The sequence below is a fragment of the Haemaphysalis longicornis genome, unplaced genomic scaffold (genome assembly GCF_048455015.1).
Source record: "Haemaphysalis longicornis isolate Haplotype H1 unplaced genomic scaffold, Haemaphysalis longicornis Haplotype H1 scaffold_9, whole genome shotgun sequence".
Lineage (NCBI taxonomy): Eukaryota > Metazoa > Arthropoda > Arachnida > Ixodida > Ixodidae > Haemaphysalis > Haemaphysalis longicornis.
Window position 1 is genome coordinate 13,490,259 of NW_027526460.1, and position 20,671 is coordinate 13,510,929.

Sequence of the window (20,671 nt, forward strand, 5' to 3'; positions counted from 1 at the left end):
TTTGGCGTTCAGTGTGCCTAAGCAGCGACGTGGTGGCTCTCACAGCAGATTGCGCACTGTACACGCCGATCTTTTCAGGCTATATCGCCGAGCCACATGCTCGAGATGAATTTCGGTGTATACATGTAGACCTACCCGGATGTGGCAATTGAAACTGCCTTCTCGTGCCCAAAGAGGCAATGCCTCAGCCAGGTAGTTGGAAGGCACCATTTAGATCCCTTGGTTGCTGCGAGCCCATTTCCGCGGTCACCTTCTCAGTTCCTGCCTGTCGAATTCTTAACAGTACAGCATACGCTGCGCATGACGAATTTCGGCAAATATCGAATTATGGCGTTCGTCAGTGAATGACCGATAATGTGCGAGATTCAATTGATGAGAATACAAGCGCACGCGTGGAAGTTGGCGTTCTAGGGAACTGTCTAGGGAGAGGGCAGTTTGAGGATGACTCCCTTCTGCGGCGCCGACATACACCCGCGCACCAATTACACCCACGTACCAGTCATTAGTAGCATCGTCTGCCACCGTCTTCGTCTTCTTAGAGCTAAGCCTCCCTTCAAGTGTGTACCAACTACCCCTGCAACATGTTTTATTGAAGCGCCAATTGATCGCAAGCCTATAAAAGTACGCATGGACATCAGCAGTAGGCGAATAGTCTCGATTCGAAACAGGACGGAGTACTTATTACCCGATAGGTTTGATCCTGCATTGTAATGCTACCCATAGCATTCGAGTTTGCGAAAAAATGAAGGAAGCTCACACTAACGCGTACGACTTGAAGCAGTGGCGGTCCCAAGGGGGGGGCGAAGGGGGCGGTCGCCCCCCCCCCCCAAAGAGGTCCTCAGTTTCTTGTTTTTAGTTTTTTTAAGCATTCCACTTGCGCGAAGTTAAATAACAGCGGGTTGCACCGCATACGCGCACACGCCTCCATGGTTATCACCACTTCAGCAGAATTGGCGCAAGGAGGGAAGCGATGCTTTATTCGCCTCGCCCCCCCCCCCCCCCCAAAAAAAAAAATCGCCCCCCCCCCCCCCCCCCCCCCCAAAATCGATCTCTGGGACCGCTACTGACTTGAAGGTAGTGAAGCTGTACTCAACCTTCACGACCATCACGACGGTTTCAATCCACAATTGCAGCCGATTCGCATCTTCTCCGCTGCCCCAATGACATTAACTCCATCTTTGTAGCTCTGATGGCGAAGAAGTTAATCGAAGAAGCAGAACACTTAAACTAGGCGTCCGCAGGTGCAACACATGTACCCTATAAGTTATAACGTGTTCTTCGCCGAGCAGGCGGCGTGATTCCTCTTCCCACAGTCACTAACTAACTCACGGTCGTAACCGAGGGGGTAAGTCGACTGACTCTAACACCATTGATCTACGAGACAGTTGTAATCCTGCCGGTGCCGGTGATTTCTTTTCTTTATACTGTAAGCGAGTCATATGAAACGCCGGAATCAACCAGTTGCTAAACAGCATCGCTGTTAATAATTATGAACGCGGGATGCTAATTCCTGCCGCGACTTCACGGTTTAGGATGCTTCTAATATCAGTCAGTTCTAGAGGCGTCGATTAAATTTAAGCGCCAACAGGATTAAACGTGATCTGATGAAAACTGAAAGAAAAAAATAGGAAAGCAGTACTCTGGTGGAAATTCTTTTGAGCACTTGTTACGAAAGCCTTTTATTTAATCCTCCTTGCTTGAAGAGCTATGCTATGCGCAGTATCTAAAAACAAAACCAATATTAAAGAATCAGTGATTACTCGTTTTCGGGTGAAGAAGGCATTTTGTTTTGATGATTTTTAACCTAGCACAATTGGCTAAGAACAAATGTATACAAATGAAAGAGGACCTCGACGTACAAAATTACGGCCGTGCTTGCATCGGTAGCGAATTCAGTTATTCTAATAAAATGGTGCGCTTAAAGCACAACGAAAAAAAATTAAACAACTCTAAAACAAAGGCAGCATATCAACAAATCCAAAAGGGTTAAAGTGTTTTTTTTTTTTTTTCAATCTAAGTGTCTACTTATCTTTGCGGCACGCTCCTATATTTTCGCACTATAGGTTCAACCAAAGATGTGGTTTAATAAATTTGAGAAGAATCGAACCACGCCTTCAAGCAGAATAGCTTGGAGAAGGCCTGAAAATTCCAAACATATAAGTACGTGAGTAGAGGCCACACCATTAATCAAAGGTGATATTATACCTCAGAAACATCTGGTAATAATGAGCCATTCATCTCCAAGAAATATGATCATCTAATGTATTGGATGGAAGAACCGAAATTTGGGGGAGAAAGTCGCATGGTTCAAATGTTCGTCCAAGAATCGGAAAAAAAAACAAAAAAAAACCAATCATTATTTTTTTCTATCTCAGCTTAAGCTGTCGAAGTAAGTGATTGCGTGTTTCAGTCTGCAACACACCCTGAAGAAAACAATAGTTAAGTAGTTACTTGGTATAGACTGCCGTGCCCCTATTGCATTGCACCTGCTTGCCCGTTTGTAAATTGTTGGGGGCGGAGGGGGGGGGGGGGCTGTTAACGAATGACCTGCTACCTCAGAATCATTAAATTATAATATGAAGTAAATAACGTAGATTTTCCAATAAAAAAATTATTACCCTCTCACTGCAGCACGCGAAGCTCGACCTCAGTGAACACAAAAACGACCAAAATCAGAACACAATGACCGCAAAACGAAAACGAAAACCCTGCTTCCCAAATTGAAAGGCGGTGACCCAAATGAAGACCAAAAACCATCGATCGACAAGAACTAAACCATCCAATTTTGCTGATCTTTACCCGAACGCAAACGTTCGGTATACGTTATTGTAGATCATTATTCTGCGATTATCGGAAACTCTCGCGCTCTTCAATGGCTGCCCGCTCTTCCGTGGAGCGAACCACGCGCGGCCTACCCACGCCTCGCTAGAAGGTGAACTGCCCGATGGGAGCGAGCGGCCGCACCTGCGATCACGATGTGGCGTGATGCGAGCGAGCGGGGACAACGACGCTGATGCAAGCTCCAACAGGAACACAGACAACACTTTATCCCTGGCCGACGCCCCTACTTCCCCGCGAGTGGGTACGTGCTACACACTTCAAGTAAATCATCATCATCATCATAATCATCGTTCTTAGAGCACGTGGATAAATTTGGCTTTGCCTCAAGACGTTTCGGCGTACGCCACTACCGACTACGCAAGACAGGCAATACTTGAAAGAAAAAATCAGAAAACAGGGCGGGAGGAAAAGAGTTCATAGTTTTATCACGTGCCATCTTTAAAATACTTGCAGCGCTCCTGGAGTAGCACCCTTTACATGAAAAAGAAAAGAGGAAAAAATTGCAAGTGCGCACTGTCTTCCGTTCATTTTTACGGAGTTCTGATATTTATTTATTTATTTTTTTCAGATGGAAGTTATTTGCTTATTATTCCCCACTATTCCCTTTATATTCGATACTACATAGACGAGCCTTCACTATATTCCCACAACCATAAGCACCCAGCGAAGCATGCAGTTTAAAGGGGGTGTGTATATTGTCATTTGGGCGCATGCCCTAAGTGACCTCGTGTTGGCCCAGCATGATCGCGAGCTGCAGGATGAGTTCGACGGGAAAAGTGTTGCCTTAGCCTTCAAATACTCTGACAATTTTTATTTTTGTTTCGGTTTTCCCCCGGACAGTTCGAGAGGCGGACGCGCGAAATCATCAGCACTTTTCTAGGCTTCCTTCAAAACTTCACATTGACTAGCGGGCACCTATCTGATAAGCAGCTCATTTTCTGCTCTTGCCACTTGAGGCGGAGAATGCTTGCTGGCTGTATGCACACATATTTCTCTATAGGGTCCCGAAAGAGCCTTCTGCTTTTTTTCGCCGGCCAGCTCAGAAATTGCATTACCAGTGCTACTGCGGAATTCTACCCGGAGAACATGCACTGAAACCGTACAACGCAGCAGCCATGGAGATGAAAAATTTGGCAGATCTGTCTTTTCCGGCCTATCTACTCATTTCAAAGGCAGAGGCATGCTTACCCGAAATCCGCGAATACAGTACCGATGGGCAAGCATGGACACTGCATGCTGATGAAGAACGGATGGACAACAAAGAGCCCCCTTCGTGTCATGCATAGGATTAAGAAAGTGAGTGGCCGCGTGAGTGCGCACGTTATATTTTCAGGCCCGAATCTCCTTGGTATACTCCGCGTTCTGAATTTCGACATTCCAGCAAGACTCTAATCGCTCTGGAGATTGCACAGCATGTGTTGTCGGCGTAGTTCTACAGGCAATCACAAAACTCACGAGGCGTACCTACCGCTTAGTGTTCACCACCACTGAAAAGCACACAGCTAACTTCTCTGCATTGAAGTTATTTCTGCAAATTTAGTCATTCCCTTTTATGCAGCTCTTTCATAGCAGCTGAAACCATACGCTATCCAAATATATTCCTCTATGTTGTTCTCTCGTAAAATAGCTGTACTAACATTTAAGGTTGACAGTGAAGAGAGAAAACCCAAAGCATCTCTCTCTTTACAATAAATTGACTCCCTCTCTCCCTCCCTCCGCTTTTATTGTTTCATATGGTATTCGCAAGTGTCCGTCTCACAAAAGGTCTCCCAGGGCCTGTGGATCATTCCAAAAAGCTGTGGTTAATTCCTCTGTCATAGGAATCGGCAAAACACCAAAGTGAAATGTGCAGCGAAATCGGCAGCTGAGCATGATTTGCGGGTCGGCGGCTGTCTTGTGGGTGTGCTTGGCGAGCGACGTCCTGCTAGCGGGTCGCTTCGGTGAAGGTGTAGTGGTGTCGTGTCCGTAACGCATATGACGTCAGTGAAGTCTTGGTGCATACCGGCATAAAATACTTTCGTGTTAAAATACTAGATGTTGCCTCCCCGCATGGAGACTCTGTGTGCAGGGGTGCACCCTATCATGGCCACTTGCTTCGTTGTACTGGCGTCATTTCCGTGAGAAATATGACGTAGGGGAAATCTTCGTGAATCCCAGAATAAAACACTTTCGTGTTAATAAATATCAACAAATAAATAAAAACAAATCGCATTCCGGTTCCATAATAATGGCAGCATATAATCAAGAAGTATAAGAATGACAAGAAAATCTAATTAACAGCAGTTAGAGATGCCGTTGTGGATATTTTGTTTTTAGAGTCGTTATTTGTGGGGTTCGTGTACAGAATGTTCACTCGTATTCGAACGGATTTCACATTCTCACGCCGATCCTGTTCGTGATAACGAACTTAAAACACGACCAGTATCAAAGCGTGAACGTGATGATTTAGGAAGAAATATAGGAATTTTGGTACTTTATTCCACAAATTATGATCATCCGCCTTGCTAAATGTACTAAGCCACGCCGACATTTTGCTGGAAGAACCTAAAATAATGAATTTTGAGCCGTAAGGATTAAACTATTTGCTTGTTTTCATTGATTTGTTCAGACGCTACGTAACGTGTTGCACATATCATTATGGAGTAATAGGAAAAGCGAGTGTCCATTAATATCCCAGGAACGCAGTAAAACAGAGTTCAGTATTTTTGAACCTACAAAACCAACGGGACACAATTGTCAGCGCACACAAGGAGCGGCTAGACGTTACATTGTCGCATTACGCCTCATAGGTATACCACTTACGAATGTTATAGAGGATTCGGGCAATAAATATTCGGGCGCGTGCCATTCGGGGCGTGCGCCATAACAACAAATCAGCGTGAAGGTCTAAACCAGTTTTTTTTCTTTTTTTGGGAAGGGAAGGGGGTGGGGGGTGGGGCACATTTTAATAGAAAGAGAAAAAAGCAGATATAAGAAAAGATAACATGAGAAACACGCTTATCGTTACAGTTCTTTATCGTCACTTTTTTTTTCTAACAGTGGGTAGCACAAGACAGGAGCGGTTGGAGGTCACTGGGAGAGGTCTTCGTCCAGCAGTGGACCTGAGCAGGCTGATGATGATGATGATGGTGATTATATGATCTCACTTCGCATATTTCAATGATGCACGTGAATCGGCGCTCACACACCCAGATGTGGCCGCGTTGAACGTGTCGCGTTGGCGATCTCCATGGTGAGGGTAGCGAGCAAGCTCATGTCCGGGTTGGAGAGTATACAGTGCGAGGGCGTCATTGCACAATTCATTACTTACCGATTCGGACTAATTGATCGGATATGGTTAAGTCGGCGAAGCAGCGCGATGATGCCTCTCGCGTGATGCGCGCGCGCATGCGTGATTAGAGGTGGAGCCTGGGCGAGGACCCTCGAGGAGTTTCCGGCTCGATCCATTAGGGCCCGCCACTTCGTCTTAATCCGGCCGGTAAGCGGTGGGGTCCCCGTAATTACCACCCTGTCCCGGTGACGCACCCAGCCGAGGGAAGCTCGCCTCGGCGGCGGCTTCTGCGGCGGCATCCAGACCATGGGCGGACGGGTAGGAGGAACGCCGCTGCAGTCTGCGCGCCGGCTGGACGCTGGCCTCGCCATAACTCACGCGCCGTACCTGCCTCACCCTCAGCACCTGACTCTCGGTGCCGTACGGCGGGCGCAGGTGTGTGCTCACGGACGGACCTGTGGCGGAATGAAGAGGCCCCGATTAGCATATAGATGCTTGAGCATCATCGCGGGACCCTGTGTATGCGGACCGTTCACGAGCGGTCAAATTTACGGCCACACGTCAAACGGGAACCGACTCCCGTCCGTGTGCACTGATGCTGTCGGGAACGCCGTTTGTGGAGGTTCGCTACTGCACTGACAAGCACCGGATTCTCGGAAACGTAACGGGGAAAGGCCCAACTTCTGCCATCTCCTCAGCCTCCCCCCCCTCCCCCCCCCTCCCCCACCCCCTTTCTTCGGCGTTTCCAGAACTCACCTTGCCTGCTCTTCACGCAACCGTGTTTTGTATTTTTCCGAGTGGAACTCCAGAAAGAACATCAATGATGTTTAATCAGTTGTGCGCAGCGACGATTGATGGTTCTACGCGCATGCAAACACAAAATTTGTCATGCTGGCGGTTAAGAGCTTTGTATGGTTTACTTCCCACCGGATTAAACAAAATATCCGCGTAAAGATGGAATTGCAGAATGGGGCTTGGGGTGCGGCCTGACCCCGGTGATCATTGCCGGTAACGCACTACCTCACCCGAGCAGGATTGGCCACCCTGGTGTAGTAACGGCCACAACCTCCCATGAATACGCCAATTAACCCACGGCCCTCAGTCTCCAGTGACTGCGAAGCAACTGACCACGGCGGCGGTCAGACCTGTGACGCAGCAGAGGGTGCTAAGAATACCTGGAAAATACCTGGAACCGCAGAGGCCGCCATTGTAATCTGTGGGGGCCAAGCCCTCATATCGGGGCGAGGAGGCGCCTGCGACGTCCTCCTCCTTGGTGGGGCGAGGGCGATCCTCGCGCGCTTCCCTCCTCTCCCTACGAGGCGACGGGGGATGCGCGCAGGAGACTCCCCGGGGAGACCGCCCTTGGGACGAGCAGCGATCGCACGGTACGTAAATGCCCTTCGGCCACTTTTGGCTGTTTCTTGCATTGGCCGTTGTTTCCCACTTACGTGGGTCACGGCACCCACCGTGTCGATTAGCGCATGCCTCGATTTGCGTCAGTGCGTTTATCTAGGATGCCCGGCGAGTCTCCGCGGGCATATTCCACTCATTGGTGGGTTGCCCCCGCGTCCGCGATGTGACGGCTTGCGCCGTCTAAGGTCAGCGGACGAGCGCCGATGCCGCCCAGTCGTGTCCAGTGGCGTGGCTTGAAATGTGTTGCGGCCACAGAGAGCCCCCTTCCCCTACGTCAGCGAGCGTTGCGGCCGGCCAACGCCGGCGGACGCTAACTGCTGCCCGACTACGGGCTGGGCACCCGCTGACGGCTGTATATGTCCCAGGGGCTAGGTGCGTAGTGCAGTGTAGTGTTTGTATCGTGGTTGTCCGCGTAATAAACCCCTGTACTATGAAATGTATCGCTTCCATGTGAAGTGACTGACAACGTACACTCGCGGCGAGAGTCGTGGCTCGCTCTCGAACCCGTTGTGGGCAGAGTCTCTCGGCAGGGCAGTTCGGTGCTGCGCGAGAGCAGTGAGAATAACGACGGCGCGTTATTCTATTATTGTTATTCTATTCCTTAATGGAAAGGATTAAGGATAGGATAAGATTATGCCCACATTTCTGGCGCCCAACGTGGGGCAGCGTTTGATTGCTCATTTGCTGCCATACCGTAGCGAGCTTTGCTTGTGCAATCGGCTGGCTGCGCCAGGCACGCTAGTTGCGTGCAGTGTACGTTCCGGTGAGAGCCCGCATTCGGGCCGCCGGCCGGACCGGCTCCTCGTTTTGTGGATGCCGGCGGAGCTCGAGAGCGCGAGGTTTTCCTTGCTTCGAGCACATGAGAACATAGGGCTTTCGTGCTGTGATCGATTTTGAGGTTGATTTTGACGTAACCCACGCTCGGGTGCTAAAGGAGATGCTTGAATTCGAGTAGCCTCATTCCACAACTCGGAGTGTTCAAGCTAGTGCTTGATCTCGTATCTATAGGGATTAATGCGACCGGTTCCCTCTGTAGGATGCCATGTATCGTAGGTATTCACCCCGAAGAGCTAGCCACGGTTTTGGCGGAACGATTCCTTTTTCCGAGCAGTTTCTCGGCCGCCTTTGGTAGGCGGAGCGCCGTGACGTTGACTTGCTTTGCAACGGGCGCTGGGGACAGGGACCAGCTTGTATTGCTGGTGGTTCCGGGGATGAGTGTCTCGCTAGGCCGATTGGGGGCTCGTGGTGTAATACATCGTCACCGTCGATTAGTATGAACGGTTAAAGGCGGAAGTCCCGAAAGGTCAGATGTGCGTATTGTTGCGTCATTGTCTTAGCTCACCTTGGCCATACAGTCTGGTAGGCTCGAAGATCTTTTAAATGATCAGCCGCAGTGTCACTGGCAGGTGTGAAGTGGGACGTTTTTAGTTATTTAATTGGGTTTTCCATTGTTGGGAGACACCTGGCCTGTGATGACTTTAGTCATGTGCCGCCAGCATAGTGTGGAAATTGTGCACCTGGATTATTCCTAGAGCGCGTCGCAATATCGCGCCCGGCTTATCCGTGGCGTGGCCCGAGCACCTTCGGTATGTCCGACTGTTTTGGGCGGACACATTGTACCGTTTCTGCCGACATCACCTTTGTGGAGTCGCCTGGTCTGATGACGGTTATAGCCGATTGATGACCCCGCACGCGCACACCAGCCTGTCAACAATACTCCCGAGGTGATTCCTGGTGAGCCAGTTGACCCGTTCTCCAGCCCGCTATGTAAGTGAGAGAACGCATGTTTCTTATTGCAAATTCTTTGCTGTGTTTTGCTAATGTTTGCGCGCTGTGTACACGCGTGACGCTGTTCATATTGTTGTTCGTACGGTTGTGTTTGGAATTGTGCATTTCTTTGTCTAGTCCCAAGCAACCTGTATAGAGAAGTGTAAAAGAGACTTAGTTTTGACAGTGTTGAGGAGACGAAAAAAAAAAACAGAGGCGCAATGGCTTTCCCCTTCGCCGTGGAGGGGGAACTCCGGGCTGTTGCTAGGCCGGCCGTCTCTGCCGCCTCCCTTAGTTCTTGGAAACTCTGAGGATGGTTTAGTTTGTATTTTGTTTCCAGTTTCTCCGCGGCAACGAGACGCCGGGGTAGAGCAGTAACGTTGGGTTAGAGAGGGTGATGGCCCCCTTGCTTGGGCGAATCTGTACTCTGGTTTCCCTCGGCCCCTCGTTTCTTGTCGCCGCCGCGGTCCGGCTCGTCCTTGCGTGGACGAGGGAGGGGAGAGCGGGAGCGGCGTTTTGCAGGGGTTGGCGGTAGCTTTCGTTGTCTCATCTGTTGTTGTGTGTGTGTTCATTTTGTGTGTGGAGTGAGTGAGTTACTGCCCATCGGTTCGTTCTCCGCGTCTGCTCGGCCGTTAGGACGATTTTCGCAGGCCTGGCGCGTGGGGGACTGCGTAGGCTGTTGTTTTGTTGCGTGTTCTCGGGCCAAGCTGTGGGGTGTGTGTGTACGCGCGCGCGCGCTTTCTTCGGCGTCTGCTGTGAGCGAACTTTCGTCGGAGGCCTCGTCCGTTCGCCGCGGCTAGTCTTGTGCTTCTGCCGCCTTGATGAATGTGACGTGTGTGCGCGTCGGCAGAGGGGGACAAATGTGCTTCCGGTGGTTGTTTCCGCCCCCGTGTTCCGTTCTTGCGTACAACACCGCAGACCTGCGTGTATGAGTGCGTGCGTGCGTCTGTGTGCCAGCTTCATTCGGCCGAACAGTACACCCCGCTGGTGGTGCGTGTCTGTGGAGAGCGCGCCATGTCTTGTGGTGTGTGCCGGCATCGCGGCCTCTTCGGCTGGCTCGCTGCGGCCAGGGACGCCGACAACCGAGCGCAGAGGTGCCCTTCGTCTCCAGGAATGCGGGCGCCTTGAATGGCCGAGCTGACCTTGGGCTGCCTTCGACTCAGCCTAACCCCCCTCCTTCCTTGCGTGGGGCTGAAGCTCGGGCCGCTCCCCTCTCTGGCTGCTGCCCCGTTCATCGGCGCCGATCCCGTCTCCTGGCTTCCAGCAGGTGCACGCGCTGTGGTGCCTTCCTGCTGGATCGTCGGCTCACGCGCTGCTTCCTTCCCCTCCACCCCTCTGCGGAGCGACGCGGCTCGACGCAACGGTGGAATCGCTCCTCCGCGTCCGCCCATTATCTGCGCGCCTCGAGAACTCTGCGTTGACAGACTCGATGCTGAGTGTGGCTCCCCGATGTGACGACAACGAACGCTGACAGCGGGAAGATCTTTTCGCCCCTTTGTGCCCCGTACTACCGAACAATGCGTAGCCCCGTGATTACCACTGCAACCCTTTGCGGATTTAGTGCAATATTTCCACCTCTGTGTATCTTTCTACACCTGTGTATCTAGTGTAATGTAATGAAGTGTGCGTAATGTAATTAAGTGTTCTTAGTGCGTTATAATTAACTGTAGGTTGTGTAATATAAGTAACAGCTGTGTTCGTGTAGTATAGTGTACGTAGTGCAACCTTAGTTGACCTCCTCTGTATAGCGTAACATTAGTTCCCTCACCAAGTGAGTAGAGTATTGTTTATAGGGTACATTTCTTGTTTCGCACCTTGTTCATAGTGTGTATGTATATCTTAAGTATGTGTAGCGTCCGTTGTGAATGCAGTGTTGGTTTAAGGGCTGGAGTAGAGGCTGGTGGGCACTAGCTTTGTTTTACTTACATTAAGATTGTTCTTTTTGGATGAGTACCTGATGGCCGGCTTTCCGACCGTCAGGGGGGCATTTAAGGAGAGGGGGATGTGGGGGCCAAGCCCCTCATATCGGGGCGAGGAGGCGCTAGCGACGTCCTCCTCCTTGGTAGGGCGAGGGCGATCCTCGCGCGCCTCCCTCCTCTCCCTACGAGGCGACGGGGGATGCGCGCAGGAGACTCCCCGGGGAGACCGCCCTTGGGACGAGCAGCGATCGCACGGTACGTAAATGCCCTTCGGCCACTTTTGGCTGTTTCTTGCATTGGCCGTTGTTTCCCACTTACGTGGGTCACGGCACCCACCGTGTCGATTAGCGCATGCCTCGATTTGCGTCAGTGCGTTTATCTAGGATGCCCGGCGAGTCTCCGCGGGCATATTCCACTTCTTGGTGGGTTGCCCCCGCGTCCGCGATGTGACGGCTTGCGCCATCTAAGGTCAGCGGACGAGCGCCGATGCCGCCCGATCGAGTCCAGCGGCTTGAAAGGTGTAGCGGCCACAAAGAGCCCCCTTCCCCTACGTCAGCGAGCGTTGCGGCCGGCCAACGCCGGCGGACGCTAACTGCTGCCCGACTACGGGCTGGGCACACGTTGACGGCTGTATGCCCCAGGGGCTAGGTGCGTAGTGCAGTGTAGCGTTTGTATCGTGGTTTCCCGCGTAATAAACCCCTGTACTATGAAATGTATCGCTTCCATGTGAAGTGACTGACAACGTACACTCGCGGCGAGAGTCGTGGCTCGCTCTCGAACCCGTTGTGGGCAGAGTCTCTCGGCAGGGCAGTTCGGTGCTGCGCGAGAGCAGTGAGAATAACGACGGCGCGTTATTCTATTATTGTTATTCTATTCCTTAATGGAAAGGATTAAGGATGGGATAGGGATAATGCCCACATTTCGCGCCAGAAATGTGGGCATAATCTTATCCTATCCTTAATCCTTTCCATTAAGGAATAGAATAACAATAATAGAATAACGCGCCGTCGTTATTCTCACTGCTCTCGCGCAGCACCGAACTGCCCTGCCGAGAGACTCTGCCCACAACGGGTTCGAGAGCGAGCCACGACTCTCGCCGCGAGTGTACGTTGTCAGTCACTTCACATGGAAGCGATACATTTCATAGTACAGGGGTTTATTACGCGGACAACCACGATACAAACACTACACTGCACTACGCACCTAGCCCCTGGGACATATACAGCCGTCAGCGGGTGCCCAGCCCGTAGTCGGGCAGCAGTTAGCGTCCGCCGGCGTTGGCCGGCCGCAACGCTCGCTGACGTAGGGGAAGGGGGCTCTCTGTGGCCGCAACACATTTCAAGCCACGCCACTGGACACGACTGGGCGGCATCGGCGCTCGTCCGCTGACCTTAGACGGCGCAAGCCGTCACATCGCGGACGCGGGGGCAACCCACCAATGAGTGGAATATGCCCGCGGAGACTCGCCGGGCATCCTAGATAAACGCACTGACGCAAATCGAGGCATGCGCTAATCGACACGGTGGGTGCCGTGACCCACGTAAGTGGGAAACAACGGCCAATGCAAGAAACAGCCAAAAGTGGCCGAAGGGCATTTACGTACCGTGCGATCGCTGCTCGTCCCAAGGGCGGTCTCCCCGGGGAGTCTCCTGCGCGCATCCCCCGTCGCCTCGTAGGGAGAGGAGGGAAGCGCGCGAGGATCGCCCTCGCCCCACCAAGGAGGAGGACGTCGCAGGCGCCTCCTCGCCCCGATATGAGGGCTTGGCCCCCACAAATCTGAACCTGGATACGTTTAACACGAGAACCTTATCTAGTGAAGCGAGTCTAAAGGTGTTGTTCCAGGAATTAAAGGGCATTAAATGGGATATCATAGGGCTTAGTGAGGTTAGGAGGACAGGTGAAGCCTTTACGGTGCTGAAAAATAGACACGACCTATGTTACCGTGGTCTAGTGGACAGAAGAGAACTGGGAGTGGGATTTCTATTCAATAAAAGCATAGCTGGCAACATAGAAAAATGCTATAGCATTAACGAAATGGCAGCAGGTCTTGCAATTAGGCTCAATAAAAGGTACAAGCTCAAGGTGGTGCAGGGCTATGCCCCCACATCCAGCCACGACGACCAGGTAGTGGAACGCTTCTATGAAGATGTGGAATCGGCAATGACTAAAGTAAAAACACAGTATACCGTAGTTATGGGGGACTTCAATGCTAAAGTAGGCAAGAATCAGGCTGGAGACAAGGCAGTTGGGAACTATGGTCTGGGCTGTAGAAATAGCAGGGGGGACCTACTAGTTGAGTTTGCAGAACGGAATAACCTACGCATAATGAATACCTTCTTCTGTAAACGGGAGAGCCTGAAGTGGACGTGGAGAAGCCCGAATGGGGACCATAAAAATGAAATAGACTTCATATTATGCGACAACCCTGGCGTCGTGCAGGATGTGGAAGTGCTCGGAAGGGTAAGGTGTAGTGACCACCGTATAGTAAGATCTCGAATTAGGCTAGATTTGAGGAGGGACCATAACAAGCTAGTACGAAAGAAGTCGATTAATGAGCTAACAGTAAGACGTAAAGTAGAAGAATTCAGGATCGCGCTGCAGAACCGATATTCAGCTCTTACCGAGGAAGCAGAGTTTAAGACACAGGAAGCCAGCGACAACCTTACACGCATTATCACGGAGTGTGCAGTAGAAGTTGGTGGCACGATGGCTAGCAAGATACTGGTAAACTTTCCTAGGATACCAAAGATCTAATTAGGAAACGGCAAACCATGACAATCTCCACCCCAGCTGACAGAATAGAACTAGCGGAGCTTTCGAAGTTAACCAATAAGCGTAAGACAGCTGACATACGGAAGCATAATATGGAGAGGATCGAATACGCTGTAAAGAACGGAGGTAGCCTGAAAGCAGTGAAAAGACGTCTTGGAGTGGGGAAAAATCAGATGTCTGCACTTGAAGACAAGCAAGGCAATGTCATCAGTCATCACAAGTAGGGATAAAATAGTCACAGTAGCCGAGGAGTTTTATAGGGATCTGTACAGTAGCCGGCACATCCAGGATAATGCCGAACGAGAAAGTAGTTCAGAGGAGACAGACATCCCACCACTAACGACCGAAGAAGTAAGGAAGACTTTGAAAGAAATGAAAGGGGACAAAGCACCTGGTGAGGATCAGATAACAGCCGACCTCTTGAAGGATGATGGAGAAATTGTACTTGAAAACTGGCAAACCTGTATACGCAATGCCTAACGACAGCAAGTGTACCGGAATCTTGGAAGAACGCGAAAATCATCCTTATGCATAAGAAAGCTGACATGAAGGACTTGAAAAATTACAGGCCGATCAACTTACTGTCAGTCGTCTACAAGGTACTTACCAAGGAAATCACTAACAGAATTTCTGCCACCTTAGATTTCAGTCAACCTAATGAACAAGCAGGGTTTTGTAAAGGCTATTTAACAATATACCATATTCACACGATCAATCAGGTGACAGAGAAGTGCGCGGAGTATACTCAACCATGGGCGTCCGGAAGGGGGGGCAAGGAAGGGCACCTGCACCCCCCCCCCCCCCCCTGGAGTTTCGGATATTTTTATGCGCTACAAAAAAGCTGCACATCTTTGTTGGCCCGTAATTATAATAAATTTGCCCTGAAGGACAATAGAGAGGAGAGAAGGACACCGACGTTCTCTCGTTTGTCCGGTCCTTTAGCGAAAAGTTTTTTTTTAATTATGTACGTGAACCAACTAGGCCAACAATCCACGCTATTCAAGTGATAGTACACTGAGGTCCTGCGTATCCGTATGAAATGCCATTCCGGACTGCGAGTCAACATTGCACATTAAACACTGACTGCCGGTCATGTCACGGCAGTGAAACCGACTGCCTGTGCTGGCTGTTTAAGATAGCGAACAATTCCGAAAGTTTTGACGTTTTCTTTTTCTAAACTCTAGATTTATGCAGCTTATCTACAAGAACTTCACCTTTCGAATAAATTTCCAGCTATATCTTGGAAAAAATCTTGACCGCTACATTTAGTAGGGAGACTAACATCCTCCCGTGCCGTCACATCTTGTACCAGTTGGCGTGAGTCGAGAACCCTTACGGAACGAGACTTACCCCTTTTCTTTACGAAGTGAAATTAACTTTTCGCATTTTCTTTATTAACTTTAGTTTGGTTCGGTAATAGTTCGGTAATAAAAACCAATGTATATTCTCCAAGTCTGGTTCTATAATTCGCTGTTTATAATTTTTGTTTCATATGCGTAGTTTAAACCGCAAATAGCGCCTTTTTGGTGCTATCCAACCGTATCCCCCCCCCCCCCCCCACACACACACACACACACTCAGCTATAGATTCCCCCCCTTGCAAAAAGCTCTGCGGACGCCCTTGTACTCAACCCCTATATATAGCCTTCATATATTATGAGAAAGCATTTGACTCGGTCAAAACCTCAACCGTCATTCAGGCATTGCGGACTCAGGGTGTAGACGAGCATTACGTGAGAATACTAGAGGATATCTACAATGGGTCCCCAGCTACCATCGTCCTGCATAAGGTGAGCAGTAAAATACGGATAAGAAAGAGCGTCAGACAAAGAGACACAATCTATCCAATGTTATTCACAGCATGTGTACAAGAGGTATTCAGAACATTGGATTGGGAACAGGTGGGAGTAAGGGTTAATGAGCATACCTCAGTAACCTCAGATTTGCTGATGACGTTGTCTTGCTAAGTAACTCGGGGGAAGAATTGCGAAGCATGCTTACTGCACTGGACAAGCAGAGTAGAACCATGGCCTGAAAATTAATATGCAGAAAACTAAAGTAACCTTGGGAGAGCACAGCGGTTTGAGATAGGTGGCGAGGCAGTGGAAATGGTAAGCGAATATATATACTTAGGCAAAGTTGTGACCCGTTGTTGCGAGGTAGGCCAGACCGCGGACCGGTGACAATGAAAGGGACGTTTATTCTTTGCTACATCCTAACGAAGGAGCCCCCAGGCCTTTCGTCGTCCGGACGAGCGTTCCGTGGACAGCCGTTCTCTACCGCTGCCCAAAGACGACTCTCCGTTTCTCTCTCCTCCGGAGGTCTCGAGTCGCGCGCACCGCAACGGCCACGTAGTTCCGAGAAACCGGCCTTCGGTCTCCTCTGAAGCCGCGACCCGCTGTCCCCCCGATTCCGCCGGAGCGCACACGTGTTCCTATTTTACCGACCGGACACACAGCCGGCGGTCTAAATCACTTGCTTCTGTTCGGCCGTGGCTCCCCTCCCAATGTCTCTCCGACGCGACAGGGATGCGCAGGCGCGCCAGAGTTAATGGCCGTAGAGGTCCCCAGAGTCCCGCACGCCACAGACTCCTCCCCCCAATAAAGCCCTTCTCCGAGGCTGCGTCCCCCGATGCAGGGTCGAGCGAAGAATGTTCACGGGTCGCACCAAACACTCTCGTGCCCACACCGCACGCACACACGTACAAAAACAACGCCAGCCAGCAGTGCCCGAGCGACGCCGCTGCCAGACAATTCACAGAAGGACTTCCTTGCCTATCTCCTTTTGTATTCAGCTCTCACCAAGCAGGGTAGCGTGGACACAAAGTAAAAAGTCACTACTCAAAAAAATACCAGCTAAAGTAAACAAACCCTCGTAAAACAACTTCCTTTTCTTAGAAGCCTCTACTCAGGCCATCCGCACTCTTGTTTTCGGCACCTTTGCTACATTTAACTTCAAATGTATACTCTTGAAGAATGAGGCTCCGTCGCAAGAGCCTACCATTCTTGTCAGACATTTGCCTCTACGATTTCTACGATGAATTTGGTTCCCTGAATATAGCAGGCTAGCTTTTGGATGCCACAGACGATACACAAGCACTCCTTCTCGGAGGTGCTGTAAGCTTCCTCATGGGGTGTCAATTTTCGACTGAGGTACAGCACGGGGTGTTCGTTACCATTTTGACTAATCTGTGACAGAACGACACCTATAGCCCACGGTTGCTCGCGTCGCACTGAACTACAAATTCACGGTCGAAATCCGGTGAAGCCAACACTGGTCTCGAAGCCAAAGCTTCCTTCAGAGATCGAAACGCTGCTTCTTTGGCCGCCGTCCAAGTTACAACCTCAGGTTACGCAAACTATCAGTTAATGGACTGGCCACGTCCGAGTAGTTCGGGATGTAGTTGGCATGTCTAGCAGCGTAGACTGTTATGCGTTGTCCCCATGGATATGCATGGTGGTGGCTCGTGTGAATCTTCTTAATTTAGCGCTTCGTGTCCTCCTTCGTTTCGGTTTCTCTAGACAGTGGCAAATACGCTCTTGGCGTGCGCATCTTTGATGCCGATTGCTGACGTTCGATAGTATTCTTTTATAACCGTATTTCCTTCTTGCGCTCTTCATATATCCTCATAAAACGTCGATTGACCAAGCGGGTCGGGCCTCAATAGTATACTTATTAGGCTTTTGTCTAGGGAAACATATTGACCATTTGTCAAGTGCTATACACAACGGTATATGGCGCACACCTTGACACTCAGGAAGACAGTGCTTAAGTAATTTGCTACACTTTGTTGTCACCGAGTACGGCACATAATACATCTAACAAACTCATCGTCCGGGATTTCATCACTAATTTTAAGCTGTTCATTTCTTTGCGTGGCTTTTTTTTTAAGTATAACTTTCATTTTGTGCGCACGGCTGCCAAGCCGTTAACAACTGCGCAATAAAAACAAGGAATGACGTACCACTCTTCATCACTCGGGTCCCCGAGCTTACGATCCTCACAATTCAAATTTCGCGGCGCTTGATGAACCAAACGAAATAAAAGGCGAGAGACCAAATGACGCCAGCATAACCCCGAAAAAATGACCGTAAGGCAAAAGCCTGACGCCCTTCTCTGTTCGGGGTGAGGATAAATGCCTCGTGTGCCCCGCACCGCCCCTCATCACCCCGGCACCCTTTTCCCTCTTGCACCTTTTTCTTTGCGAGCCACGAGAGAAAAACGAGCTGGCGGGTTACGGAGCGGGGGAACACTGAGGCGGTGGCGGCAGCTCGTGTCTCTAGAAATGTGCGCGCGCTGTCGAGAAAAACAGGTGTTTCGCGAAAGTGGCGGCGAACCCCGCCCAACGAGAGGGCCACACACGCGCGTGCTGCCACAGGCTGACATGAATCTCCGCGTAAGCCACCCCCGCGAAAGAAATAGTTCCTGTCGCCGGCGAGCGCTGCCACACTCGTCGTGCGTACGGCTCACACTGCCGGGACAAGAAGAGGCCGCTTCGTCGTCTGAAGAAGTCCGATCACCAGGTCCCCCCTTTCCTGAGTTACCTGAGGTGCAATAAAGGAAGAAACGTCATCTCCGGGGCTGGAAGCTGGCCCACGGCGCCACTAGAAAGACACGGGTGAGCGGAAGAGTTTAAGGCCTTGTGGAGATCACCTGGTGTTATCTCCGATGTGCGTTTGCATGTCTCGACGAGATGTATAGCTGCGGAGTGAAAGTTCGCTGTCACCTGTCCGTTTATATCTCGCGTTCTTTTTGCTGTTCGCTTGGAAGCTGAGCCAGCCTGTGGATACATAAGCGGGGGAGATAGATAAGGGGCGTTGTGTCGGGGAAATCGCTGCGCCGAACTGGGTTTCACGTACACAACAATTTTTTATACGCTCGTCCTCTTTCGCGAAATCCGCCGATGGTGTTTTTGAGGCCGTGCGGACGGTCGTGATATATTTTATTACCTTGCATTGAAGGATCGACTAGGTGAGCGCGAGGTCCGGACCCTTAATTTTGCGTCCCAAAATAAGCCACGAAAGGTGTTATAAATGGTGGGATTTACTCCAGGCATGTCATCTATTCCTATTTTCGAAGTTTTCACTCCCTAAAAGCCTCGTTTGAATAGACTCAAGCGCTGGTTCCTGTGTCATTATTCAATTGCTAAGCTCGGTTTGATTCAACGCGGTTGGCTTTGCTAACACTGTTCAACGACCAGACAACAAATTGAGGCGGACGAAGTAAATTAAGTCGCCGTATTTTGTCCTAATTATCGCATAGCGGTAATTAATTTCGAGTTGGATAATGCAGGCAAGCAAGAACAGCACTTATGCTTGTTGGATACCTTATATTTGTCTCAGCTTCCAAGCTGCCGGTTTCATTTTGTGCTTCTACGGCGATAATACAAAAAACAAGTATACATAGTACACTTTCAGTACACGGTACAGGAGCAGGGGCCATACACCCACCCACCCCCTTCCTCTTTTTGCTTCCTCGACTTATACCTCACTCGCGCGGTACAATACCCTATTATCTGGGAGAGGTACTGACTTCGCTTTTCCTGGAACATATAAGGCGTCTCCGGTACCCCATAAACCTCCTCGCGACGCTGAAGTGTAGCGGAGAGGCCATGAAAACCCTTCTCCTGAAAAGTTAACAGTTCAGGAGGTGGACTTTTCTGGACTCAACGCCGTGATGATGATTATGATGGTGACGATGATGAAAGAAGAAGAAGAAGAAGAAGAAGAAGAAGAAGAAGAATAAGAACAACAACAACAACAACAACAACAACAAAGATACGAACAAGAAGGTTTGTCAGCAAGACAGACAAGGTCCGTCACCAAGACGCATACCAAGAACCAAAACCTATATAATCGAGAAAGGTCCGAAGGAGTCCGTCTCCGCAATAATACCGTGTGTTAAATGACCAAAGACTCAGCGAGTGCGCCGTGTCTTCAATATTGTAGCGTTACGGGACGTACACATACCATTCAGTAGTCTTCCTGTAAGTATTGGGCTGTTGCAGACGTCCGCAAACTACAAAAGCTGCCAATGTCTCCACATGCATTATTTCTCTTTTACGTGCCAGTACCCAGCAGTCGAGAGTGCATGGTGACGTCGGCAGAACTTTCACAGCAACGGTGCTTGCTCCGCTTCGGCGCTCTATATCTATTGACAGAGGGACGATCACGCCCCTCGGTACGACGGAAAGCGCTGCCAAAGTGAGGCCGGTGTGCGCGCGCCCTTTTACCAGCTGGCCGCGATGCAGTGAAATGTGTATACACGTCCTCGGAGGCGCGCACTATATGCGCGCCGCGTCAAGAGCCTCGAGCGGAGGCGCCGCCGCGCCTTGAGCGTCGTCGGCGCCAGCGGAGGAGCGCTTCAAGAGCCCTGCCCGCTGTTTGGTCGTTAACATCCGGCGTAACAGCTTGTCGGTTGCACTCGGGGAGCACGCGAGGGTTGCTTGGAGAGTAAATTCACGCGGCGTAGCCGTGTTGTCCGTCTCTCTTCCTAGCTCAGCTCGGGCCGGGGCGCCAATTGTTTGCGTCTGAACGAGTGGTCTGGCGCGAGCGTCCTTAGTACTACTAGTACGGTCATGTGGCGCACAGCCTCTGATTTTACGTGTAAAATGATCTGAAGCCTTGCCAAATGCCGGTGGACACGCGCTGCAATACATACATGACACGGAGGTAGTGGGTCCCTCGCA

General features: G+C 50.5%; 1 protein-coding gene across 1 annotated transcript in view; it reads right to left on the reverse strand.

Moving 5' to 3' along the window:
- The window catches only part of LOC144152304 (uncharacterized), a gene marked incomplete in the record, with an annotated part of 411,486 nt that overhangs the window by 190,144 nt on the left and 200,671 nt on the right, over positions 1–20,671 (reverse strand).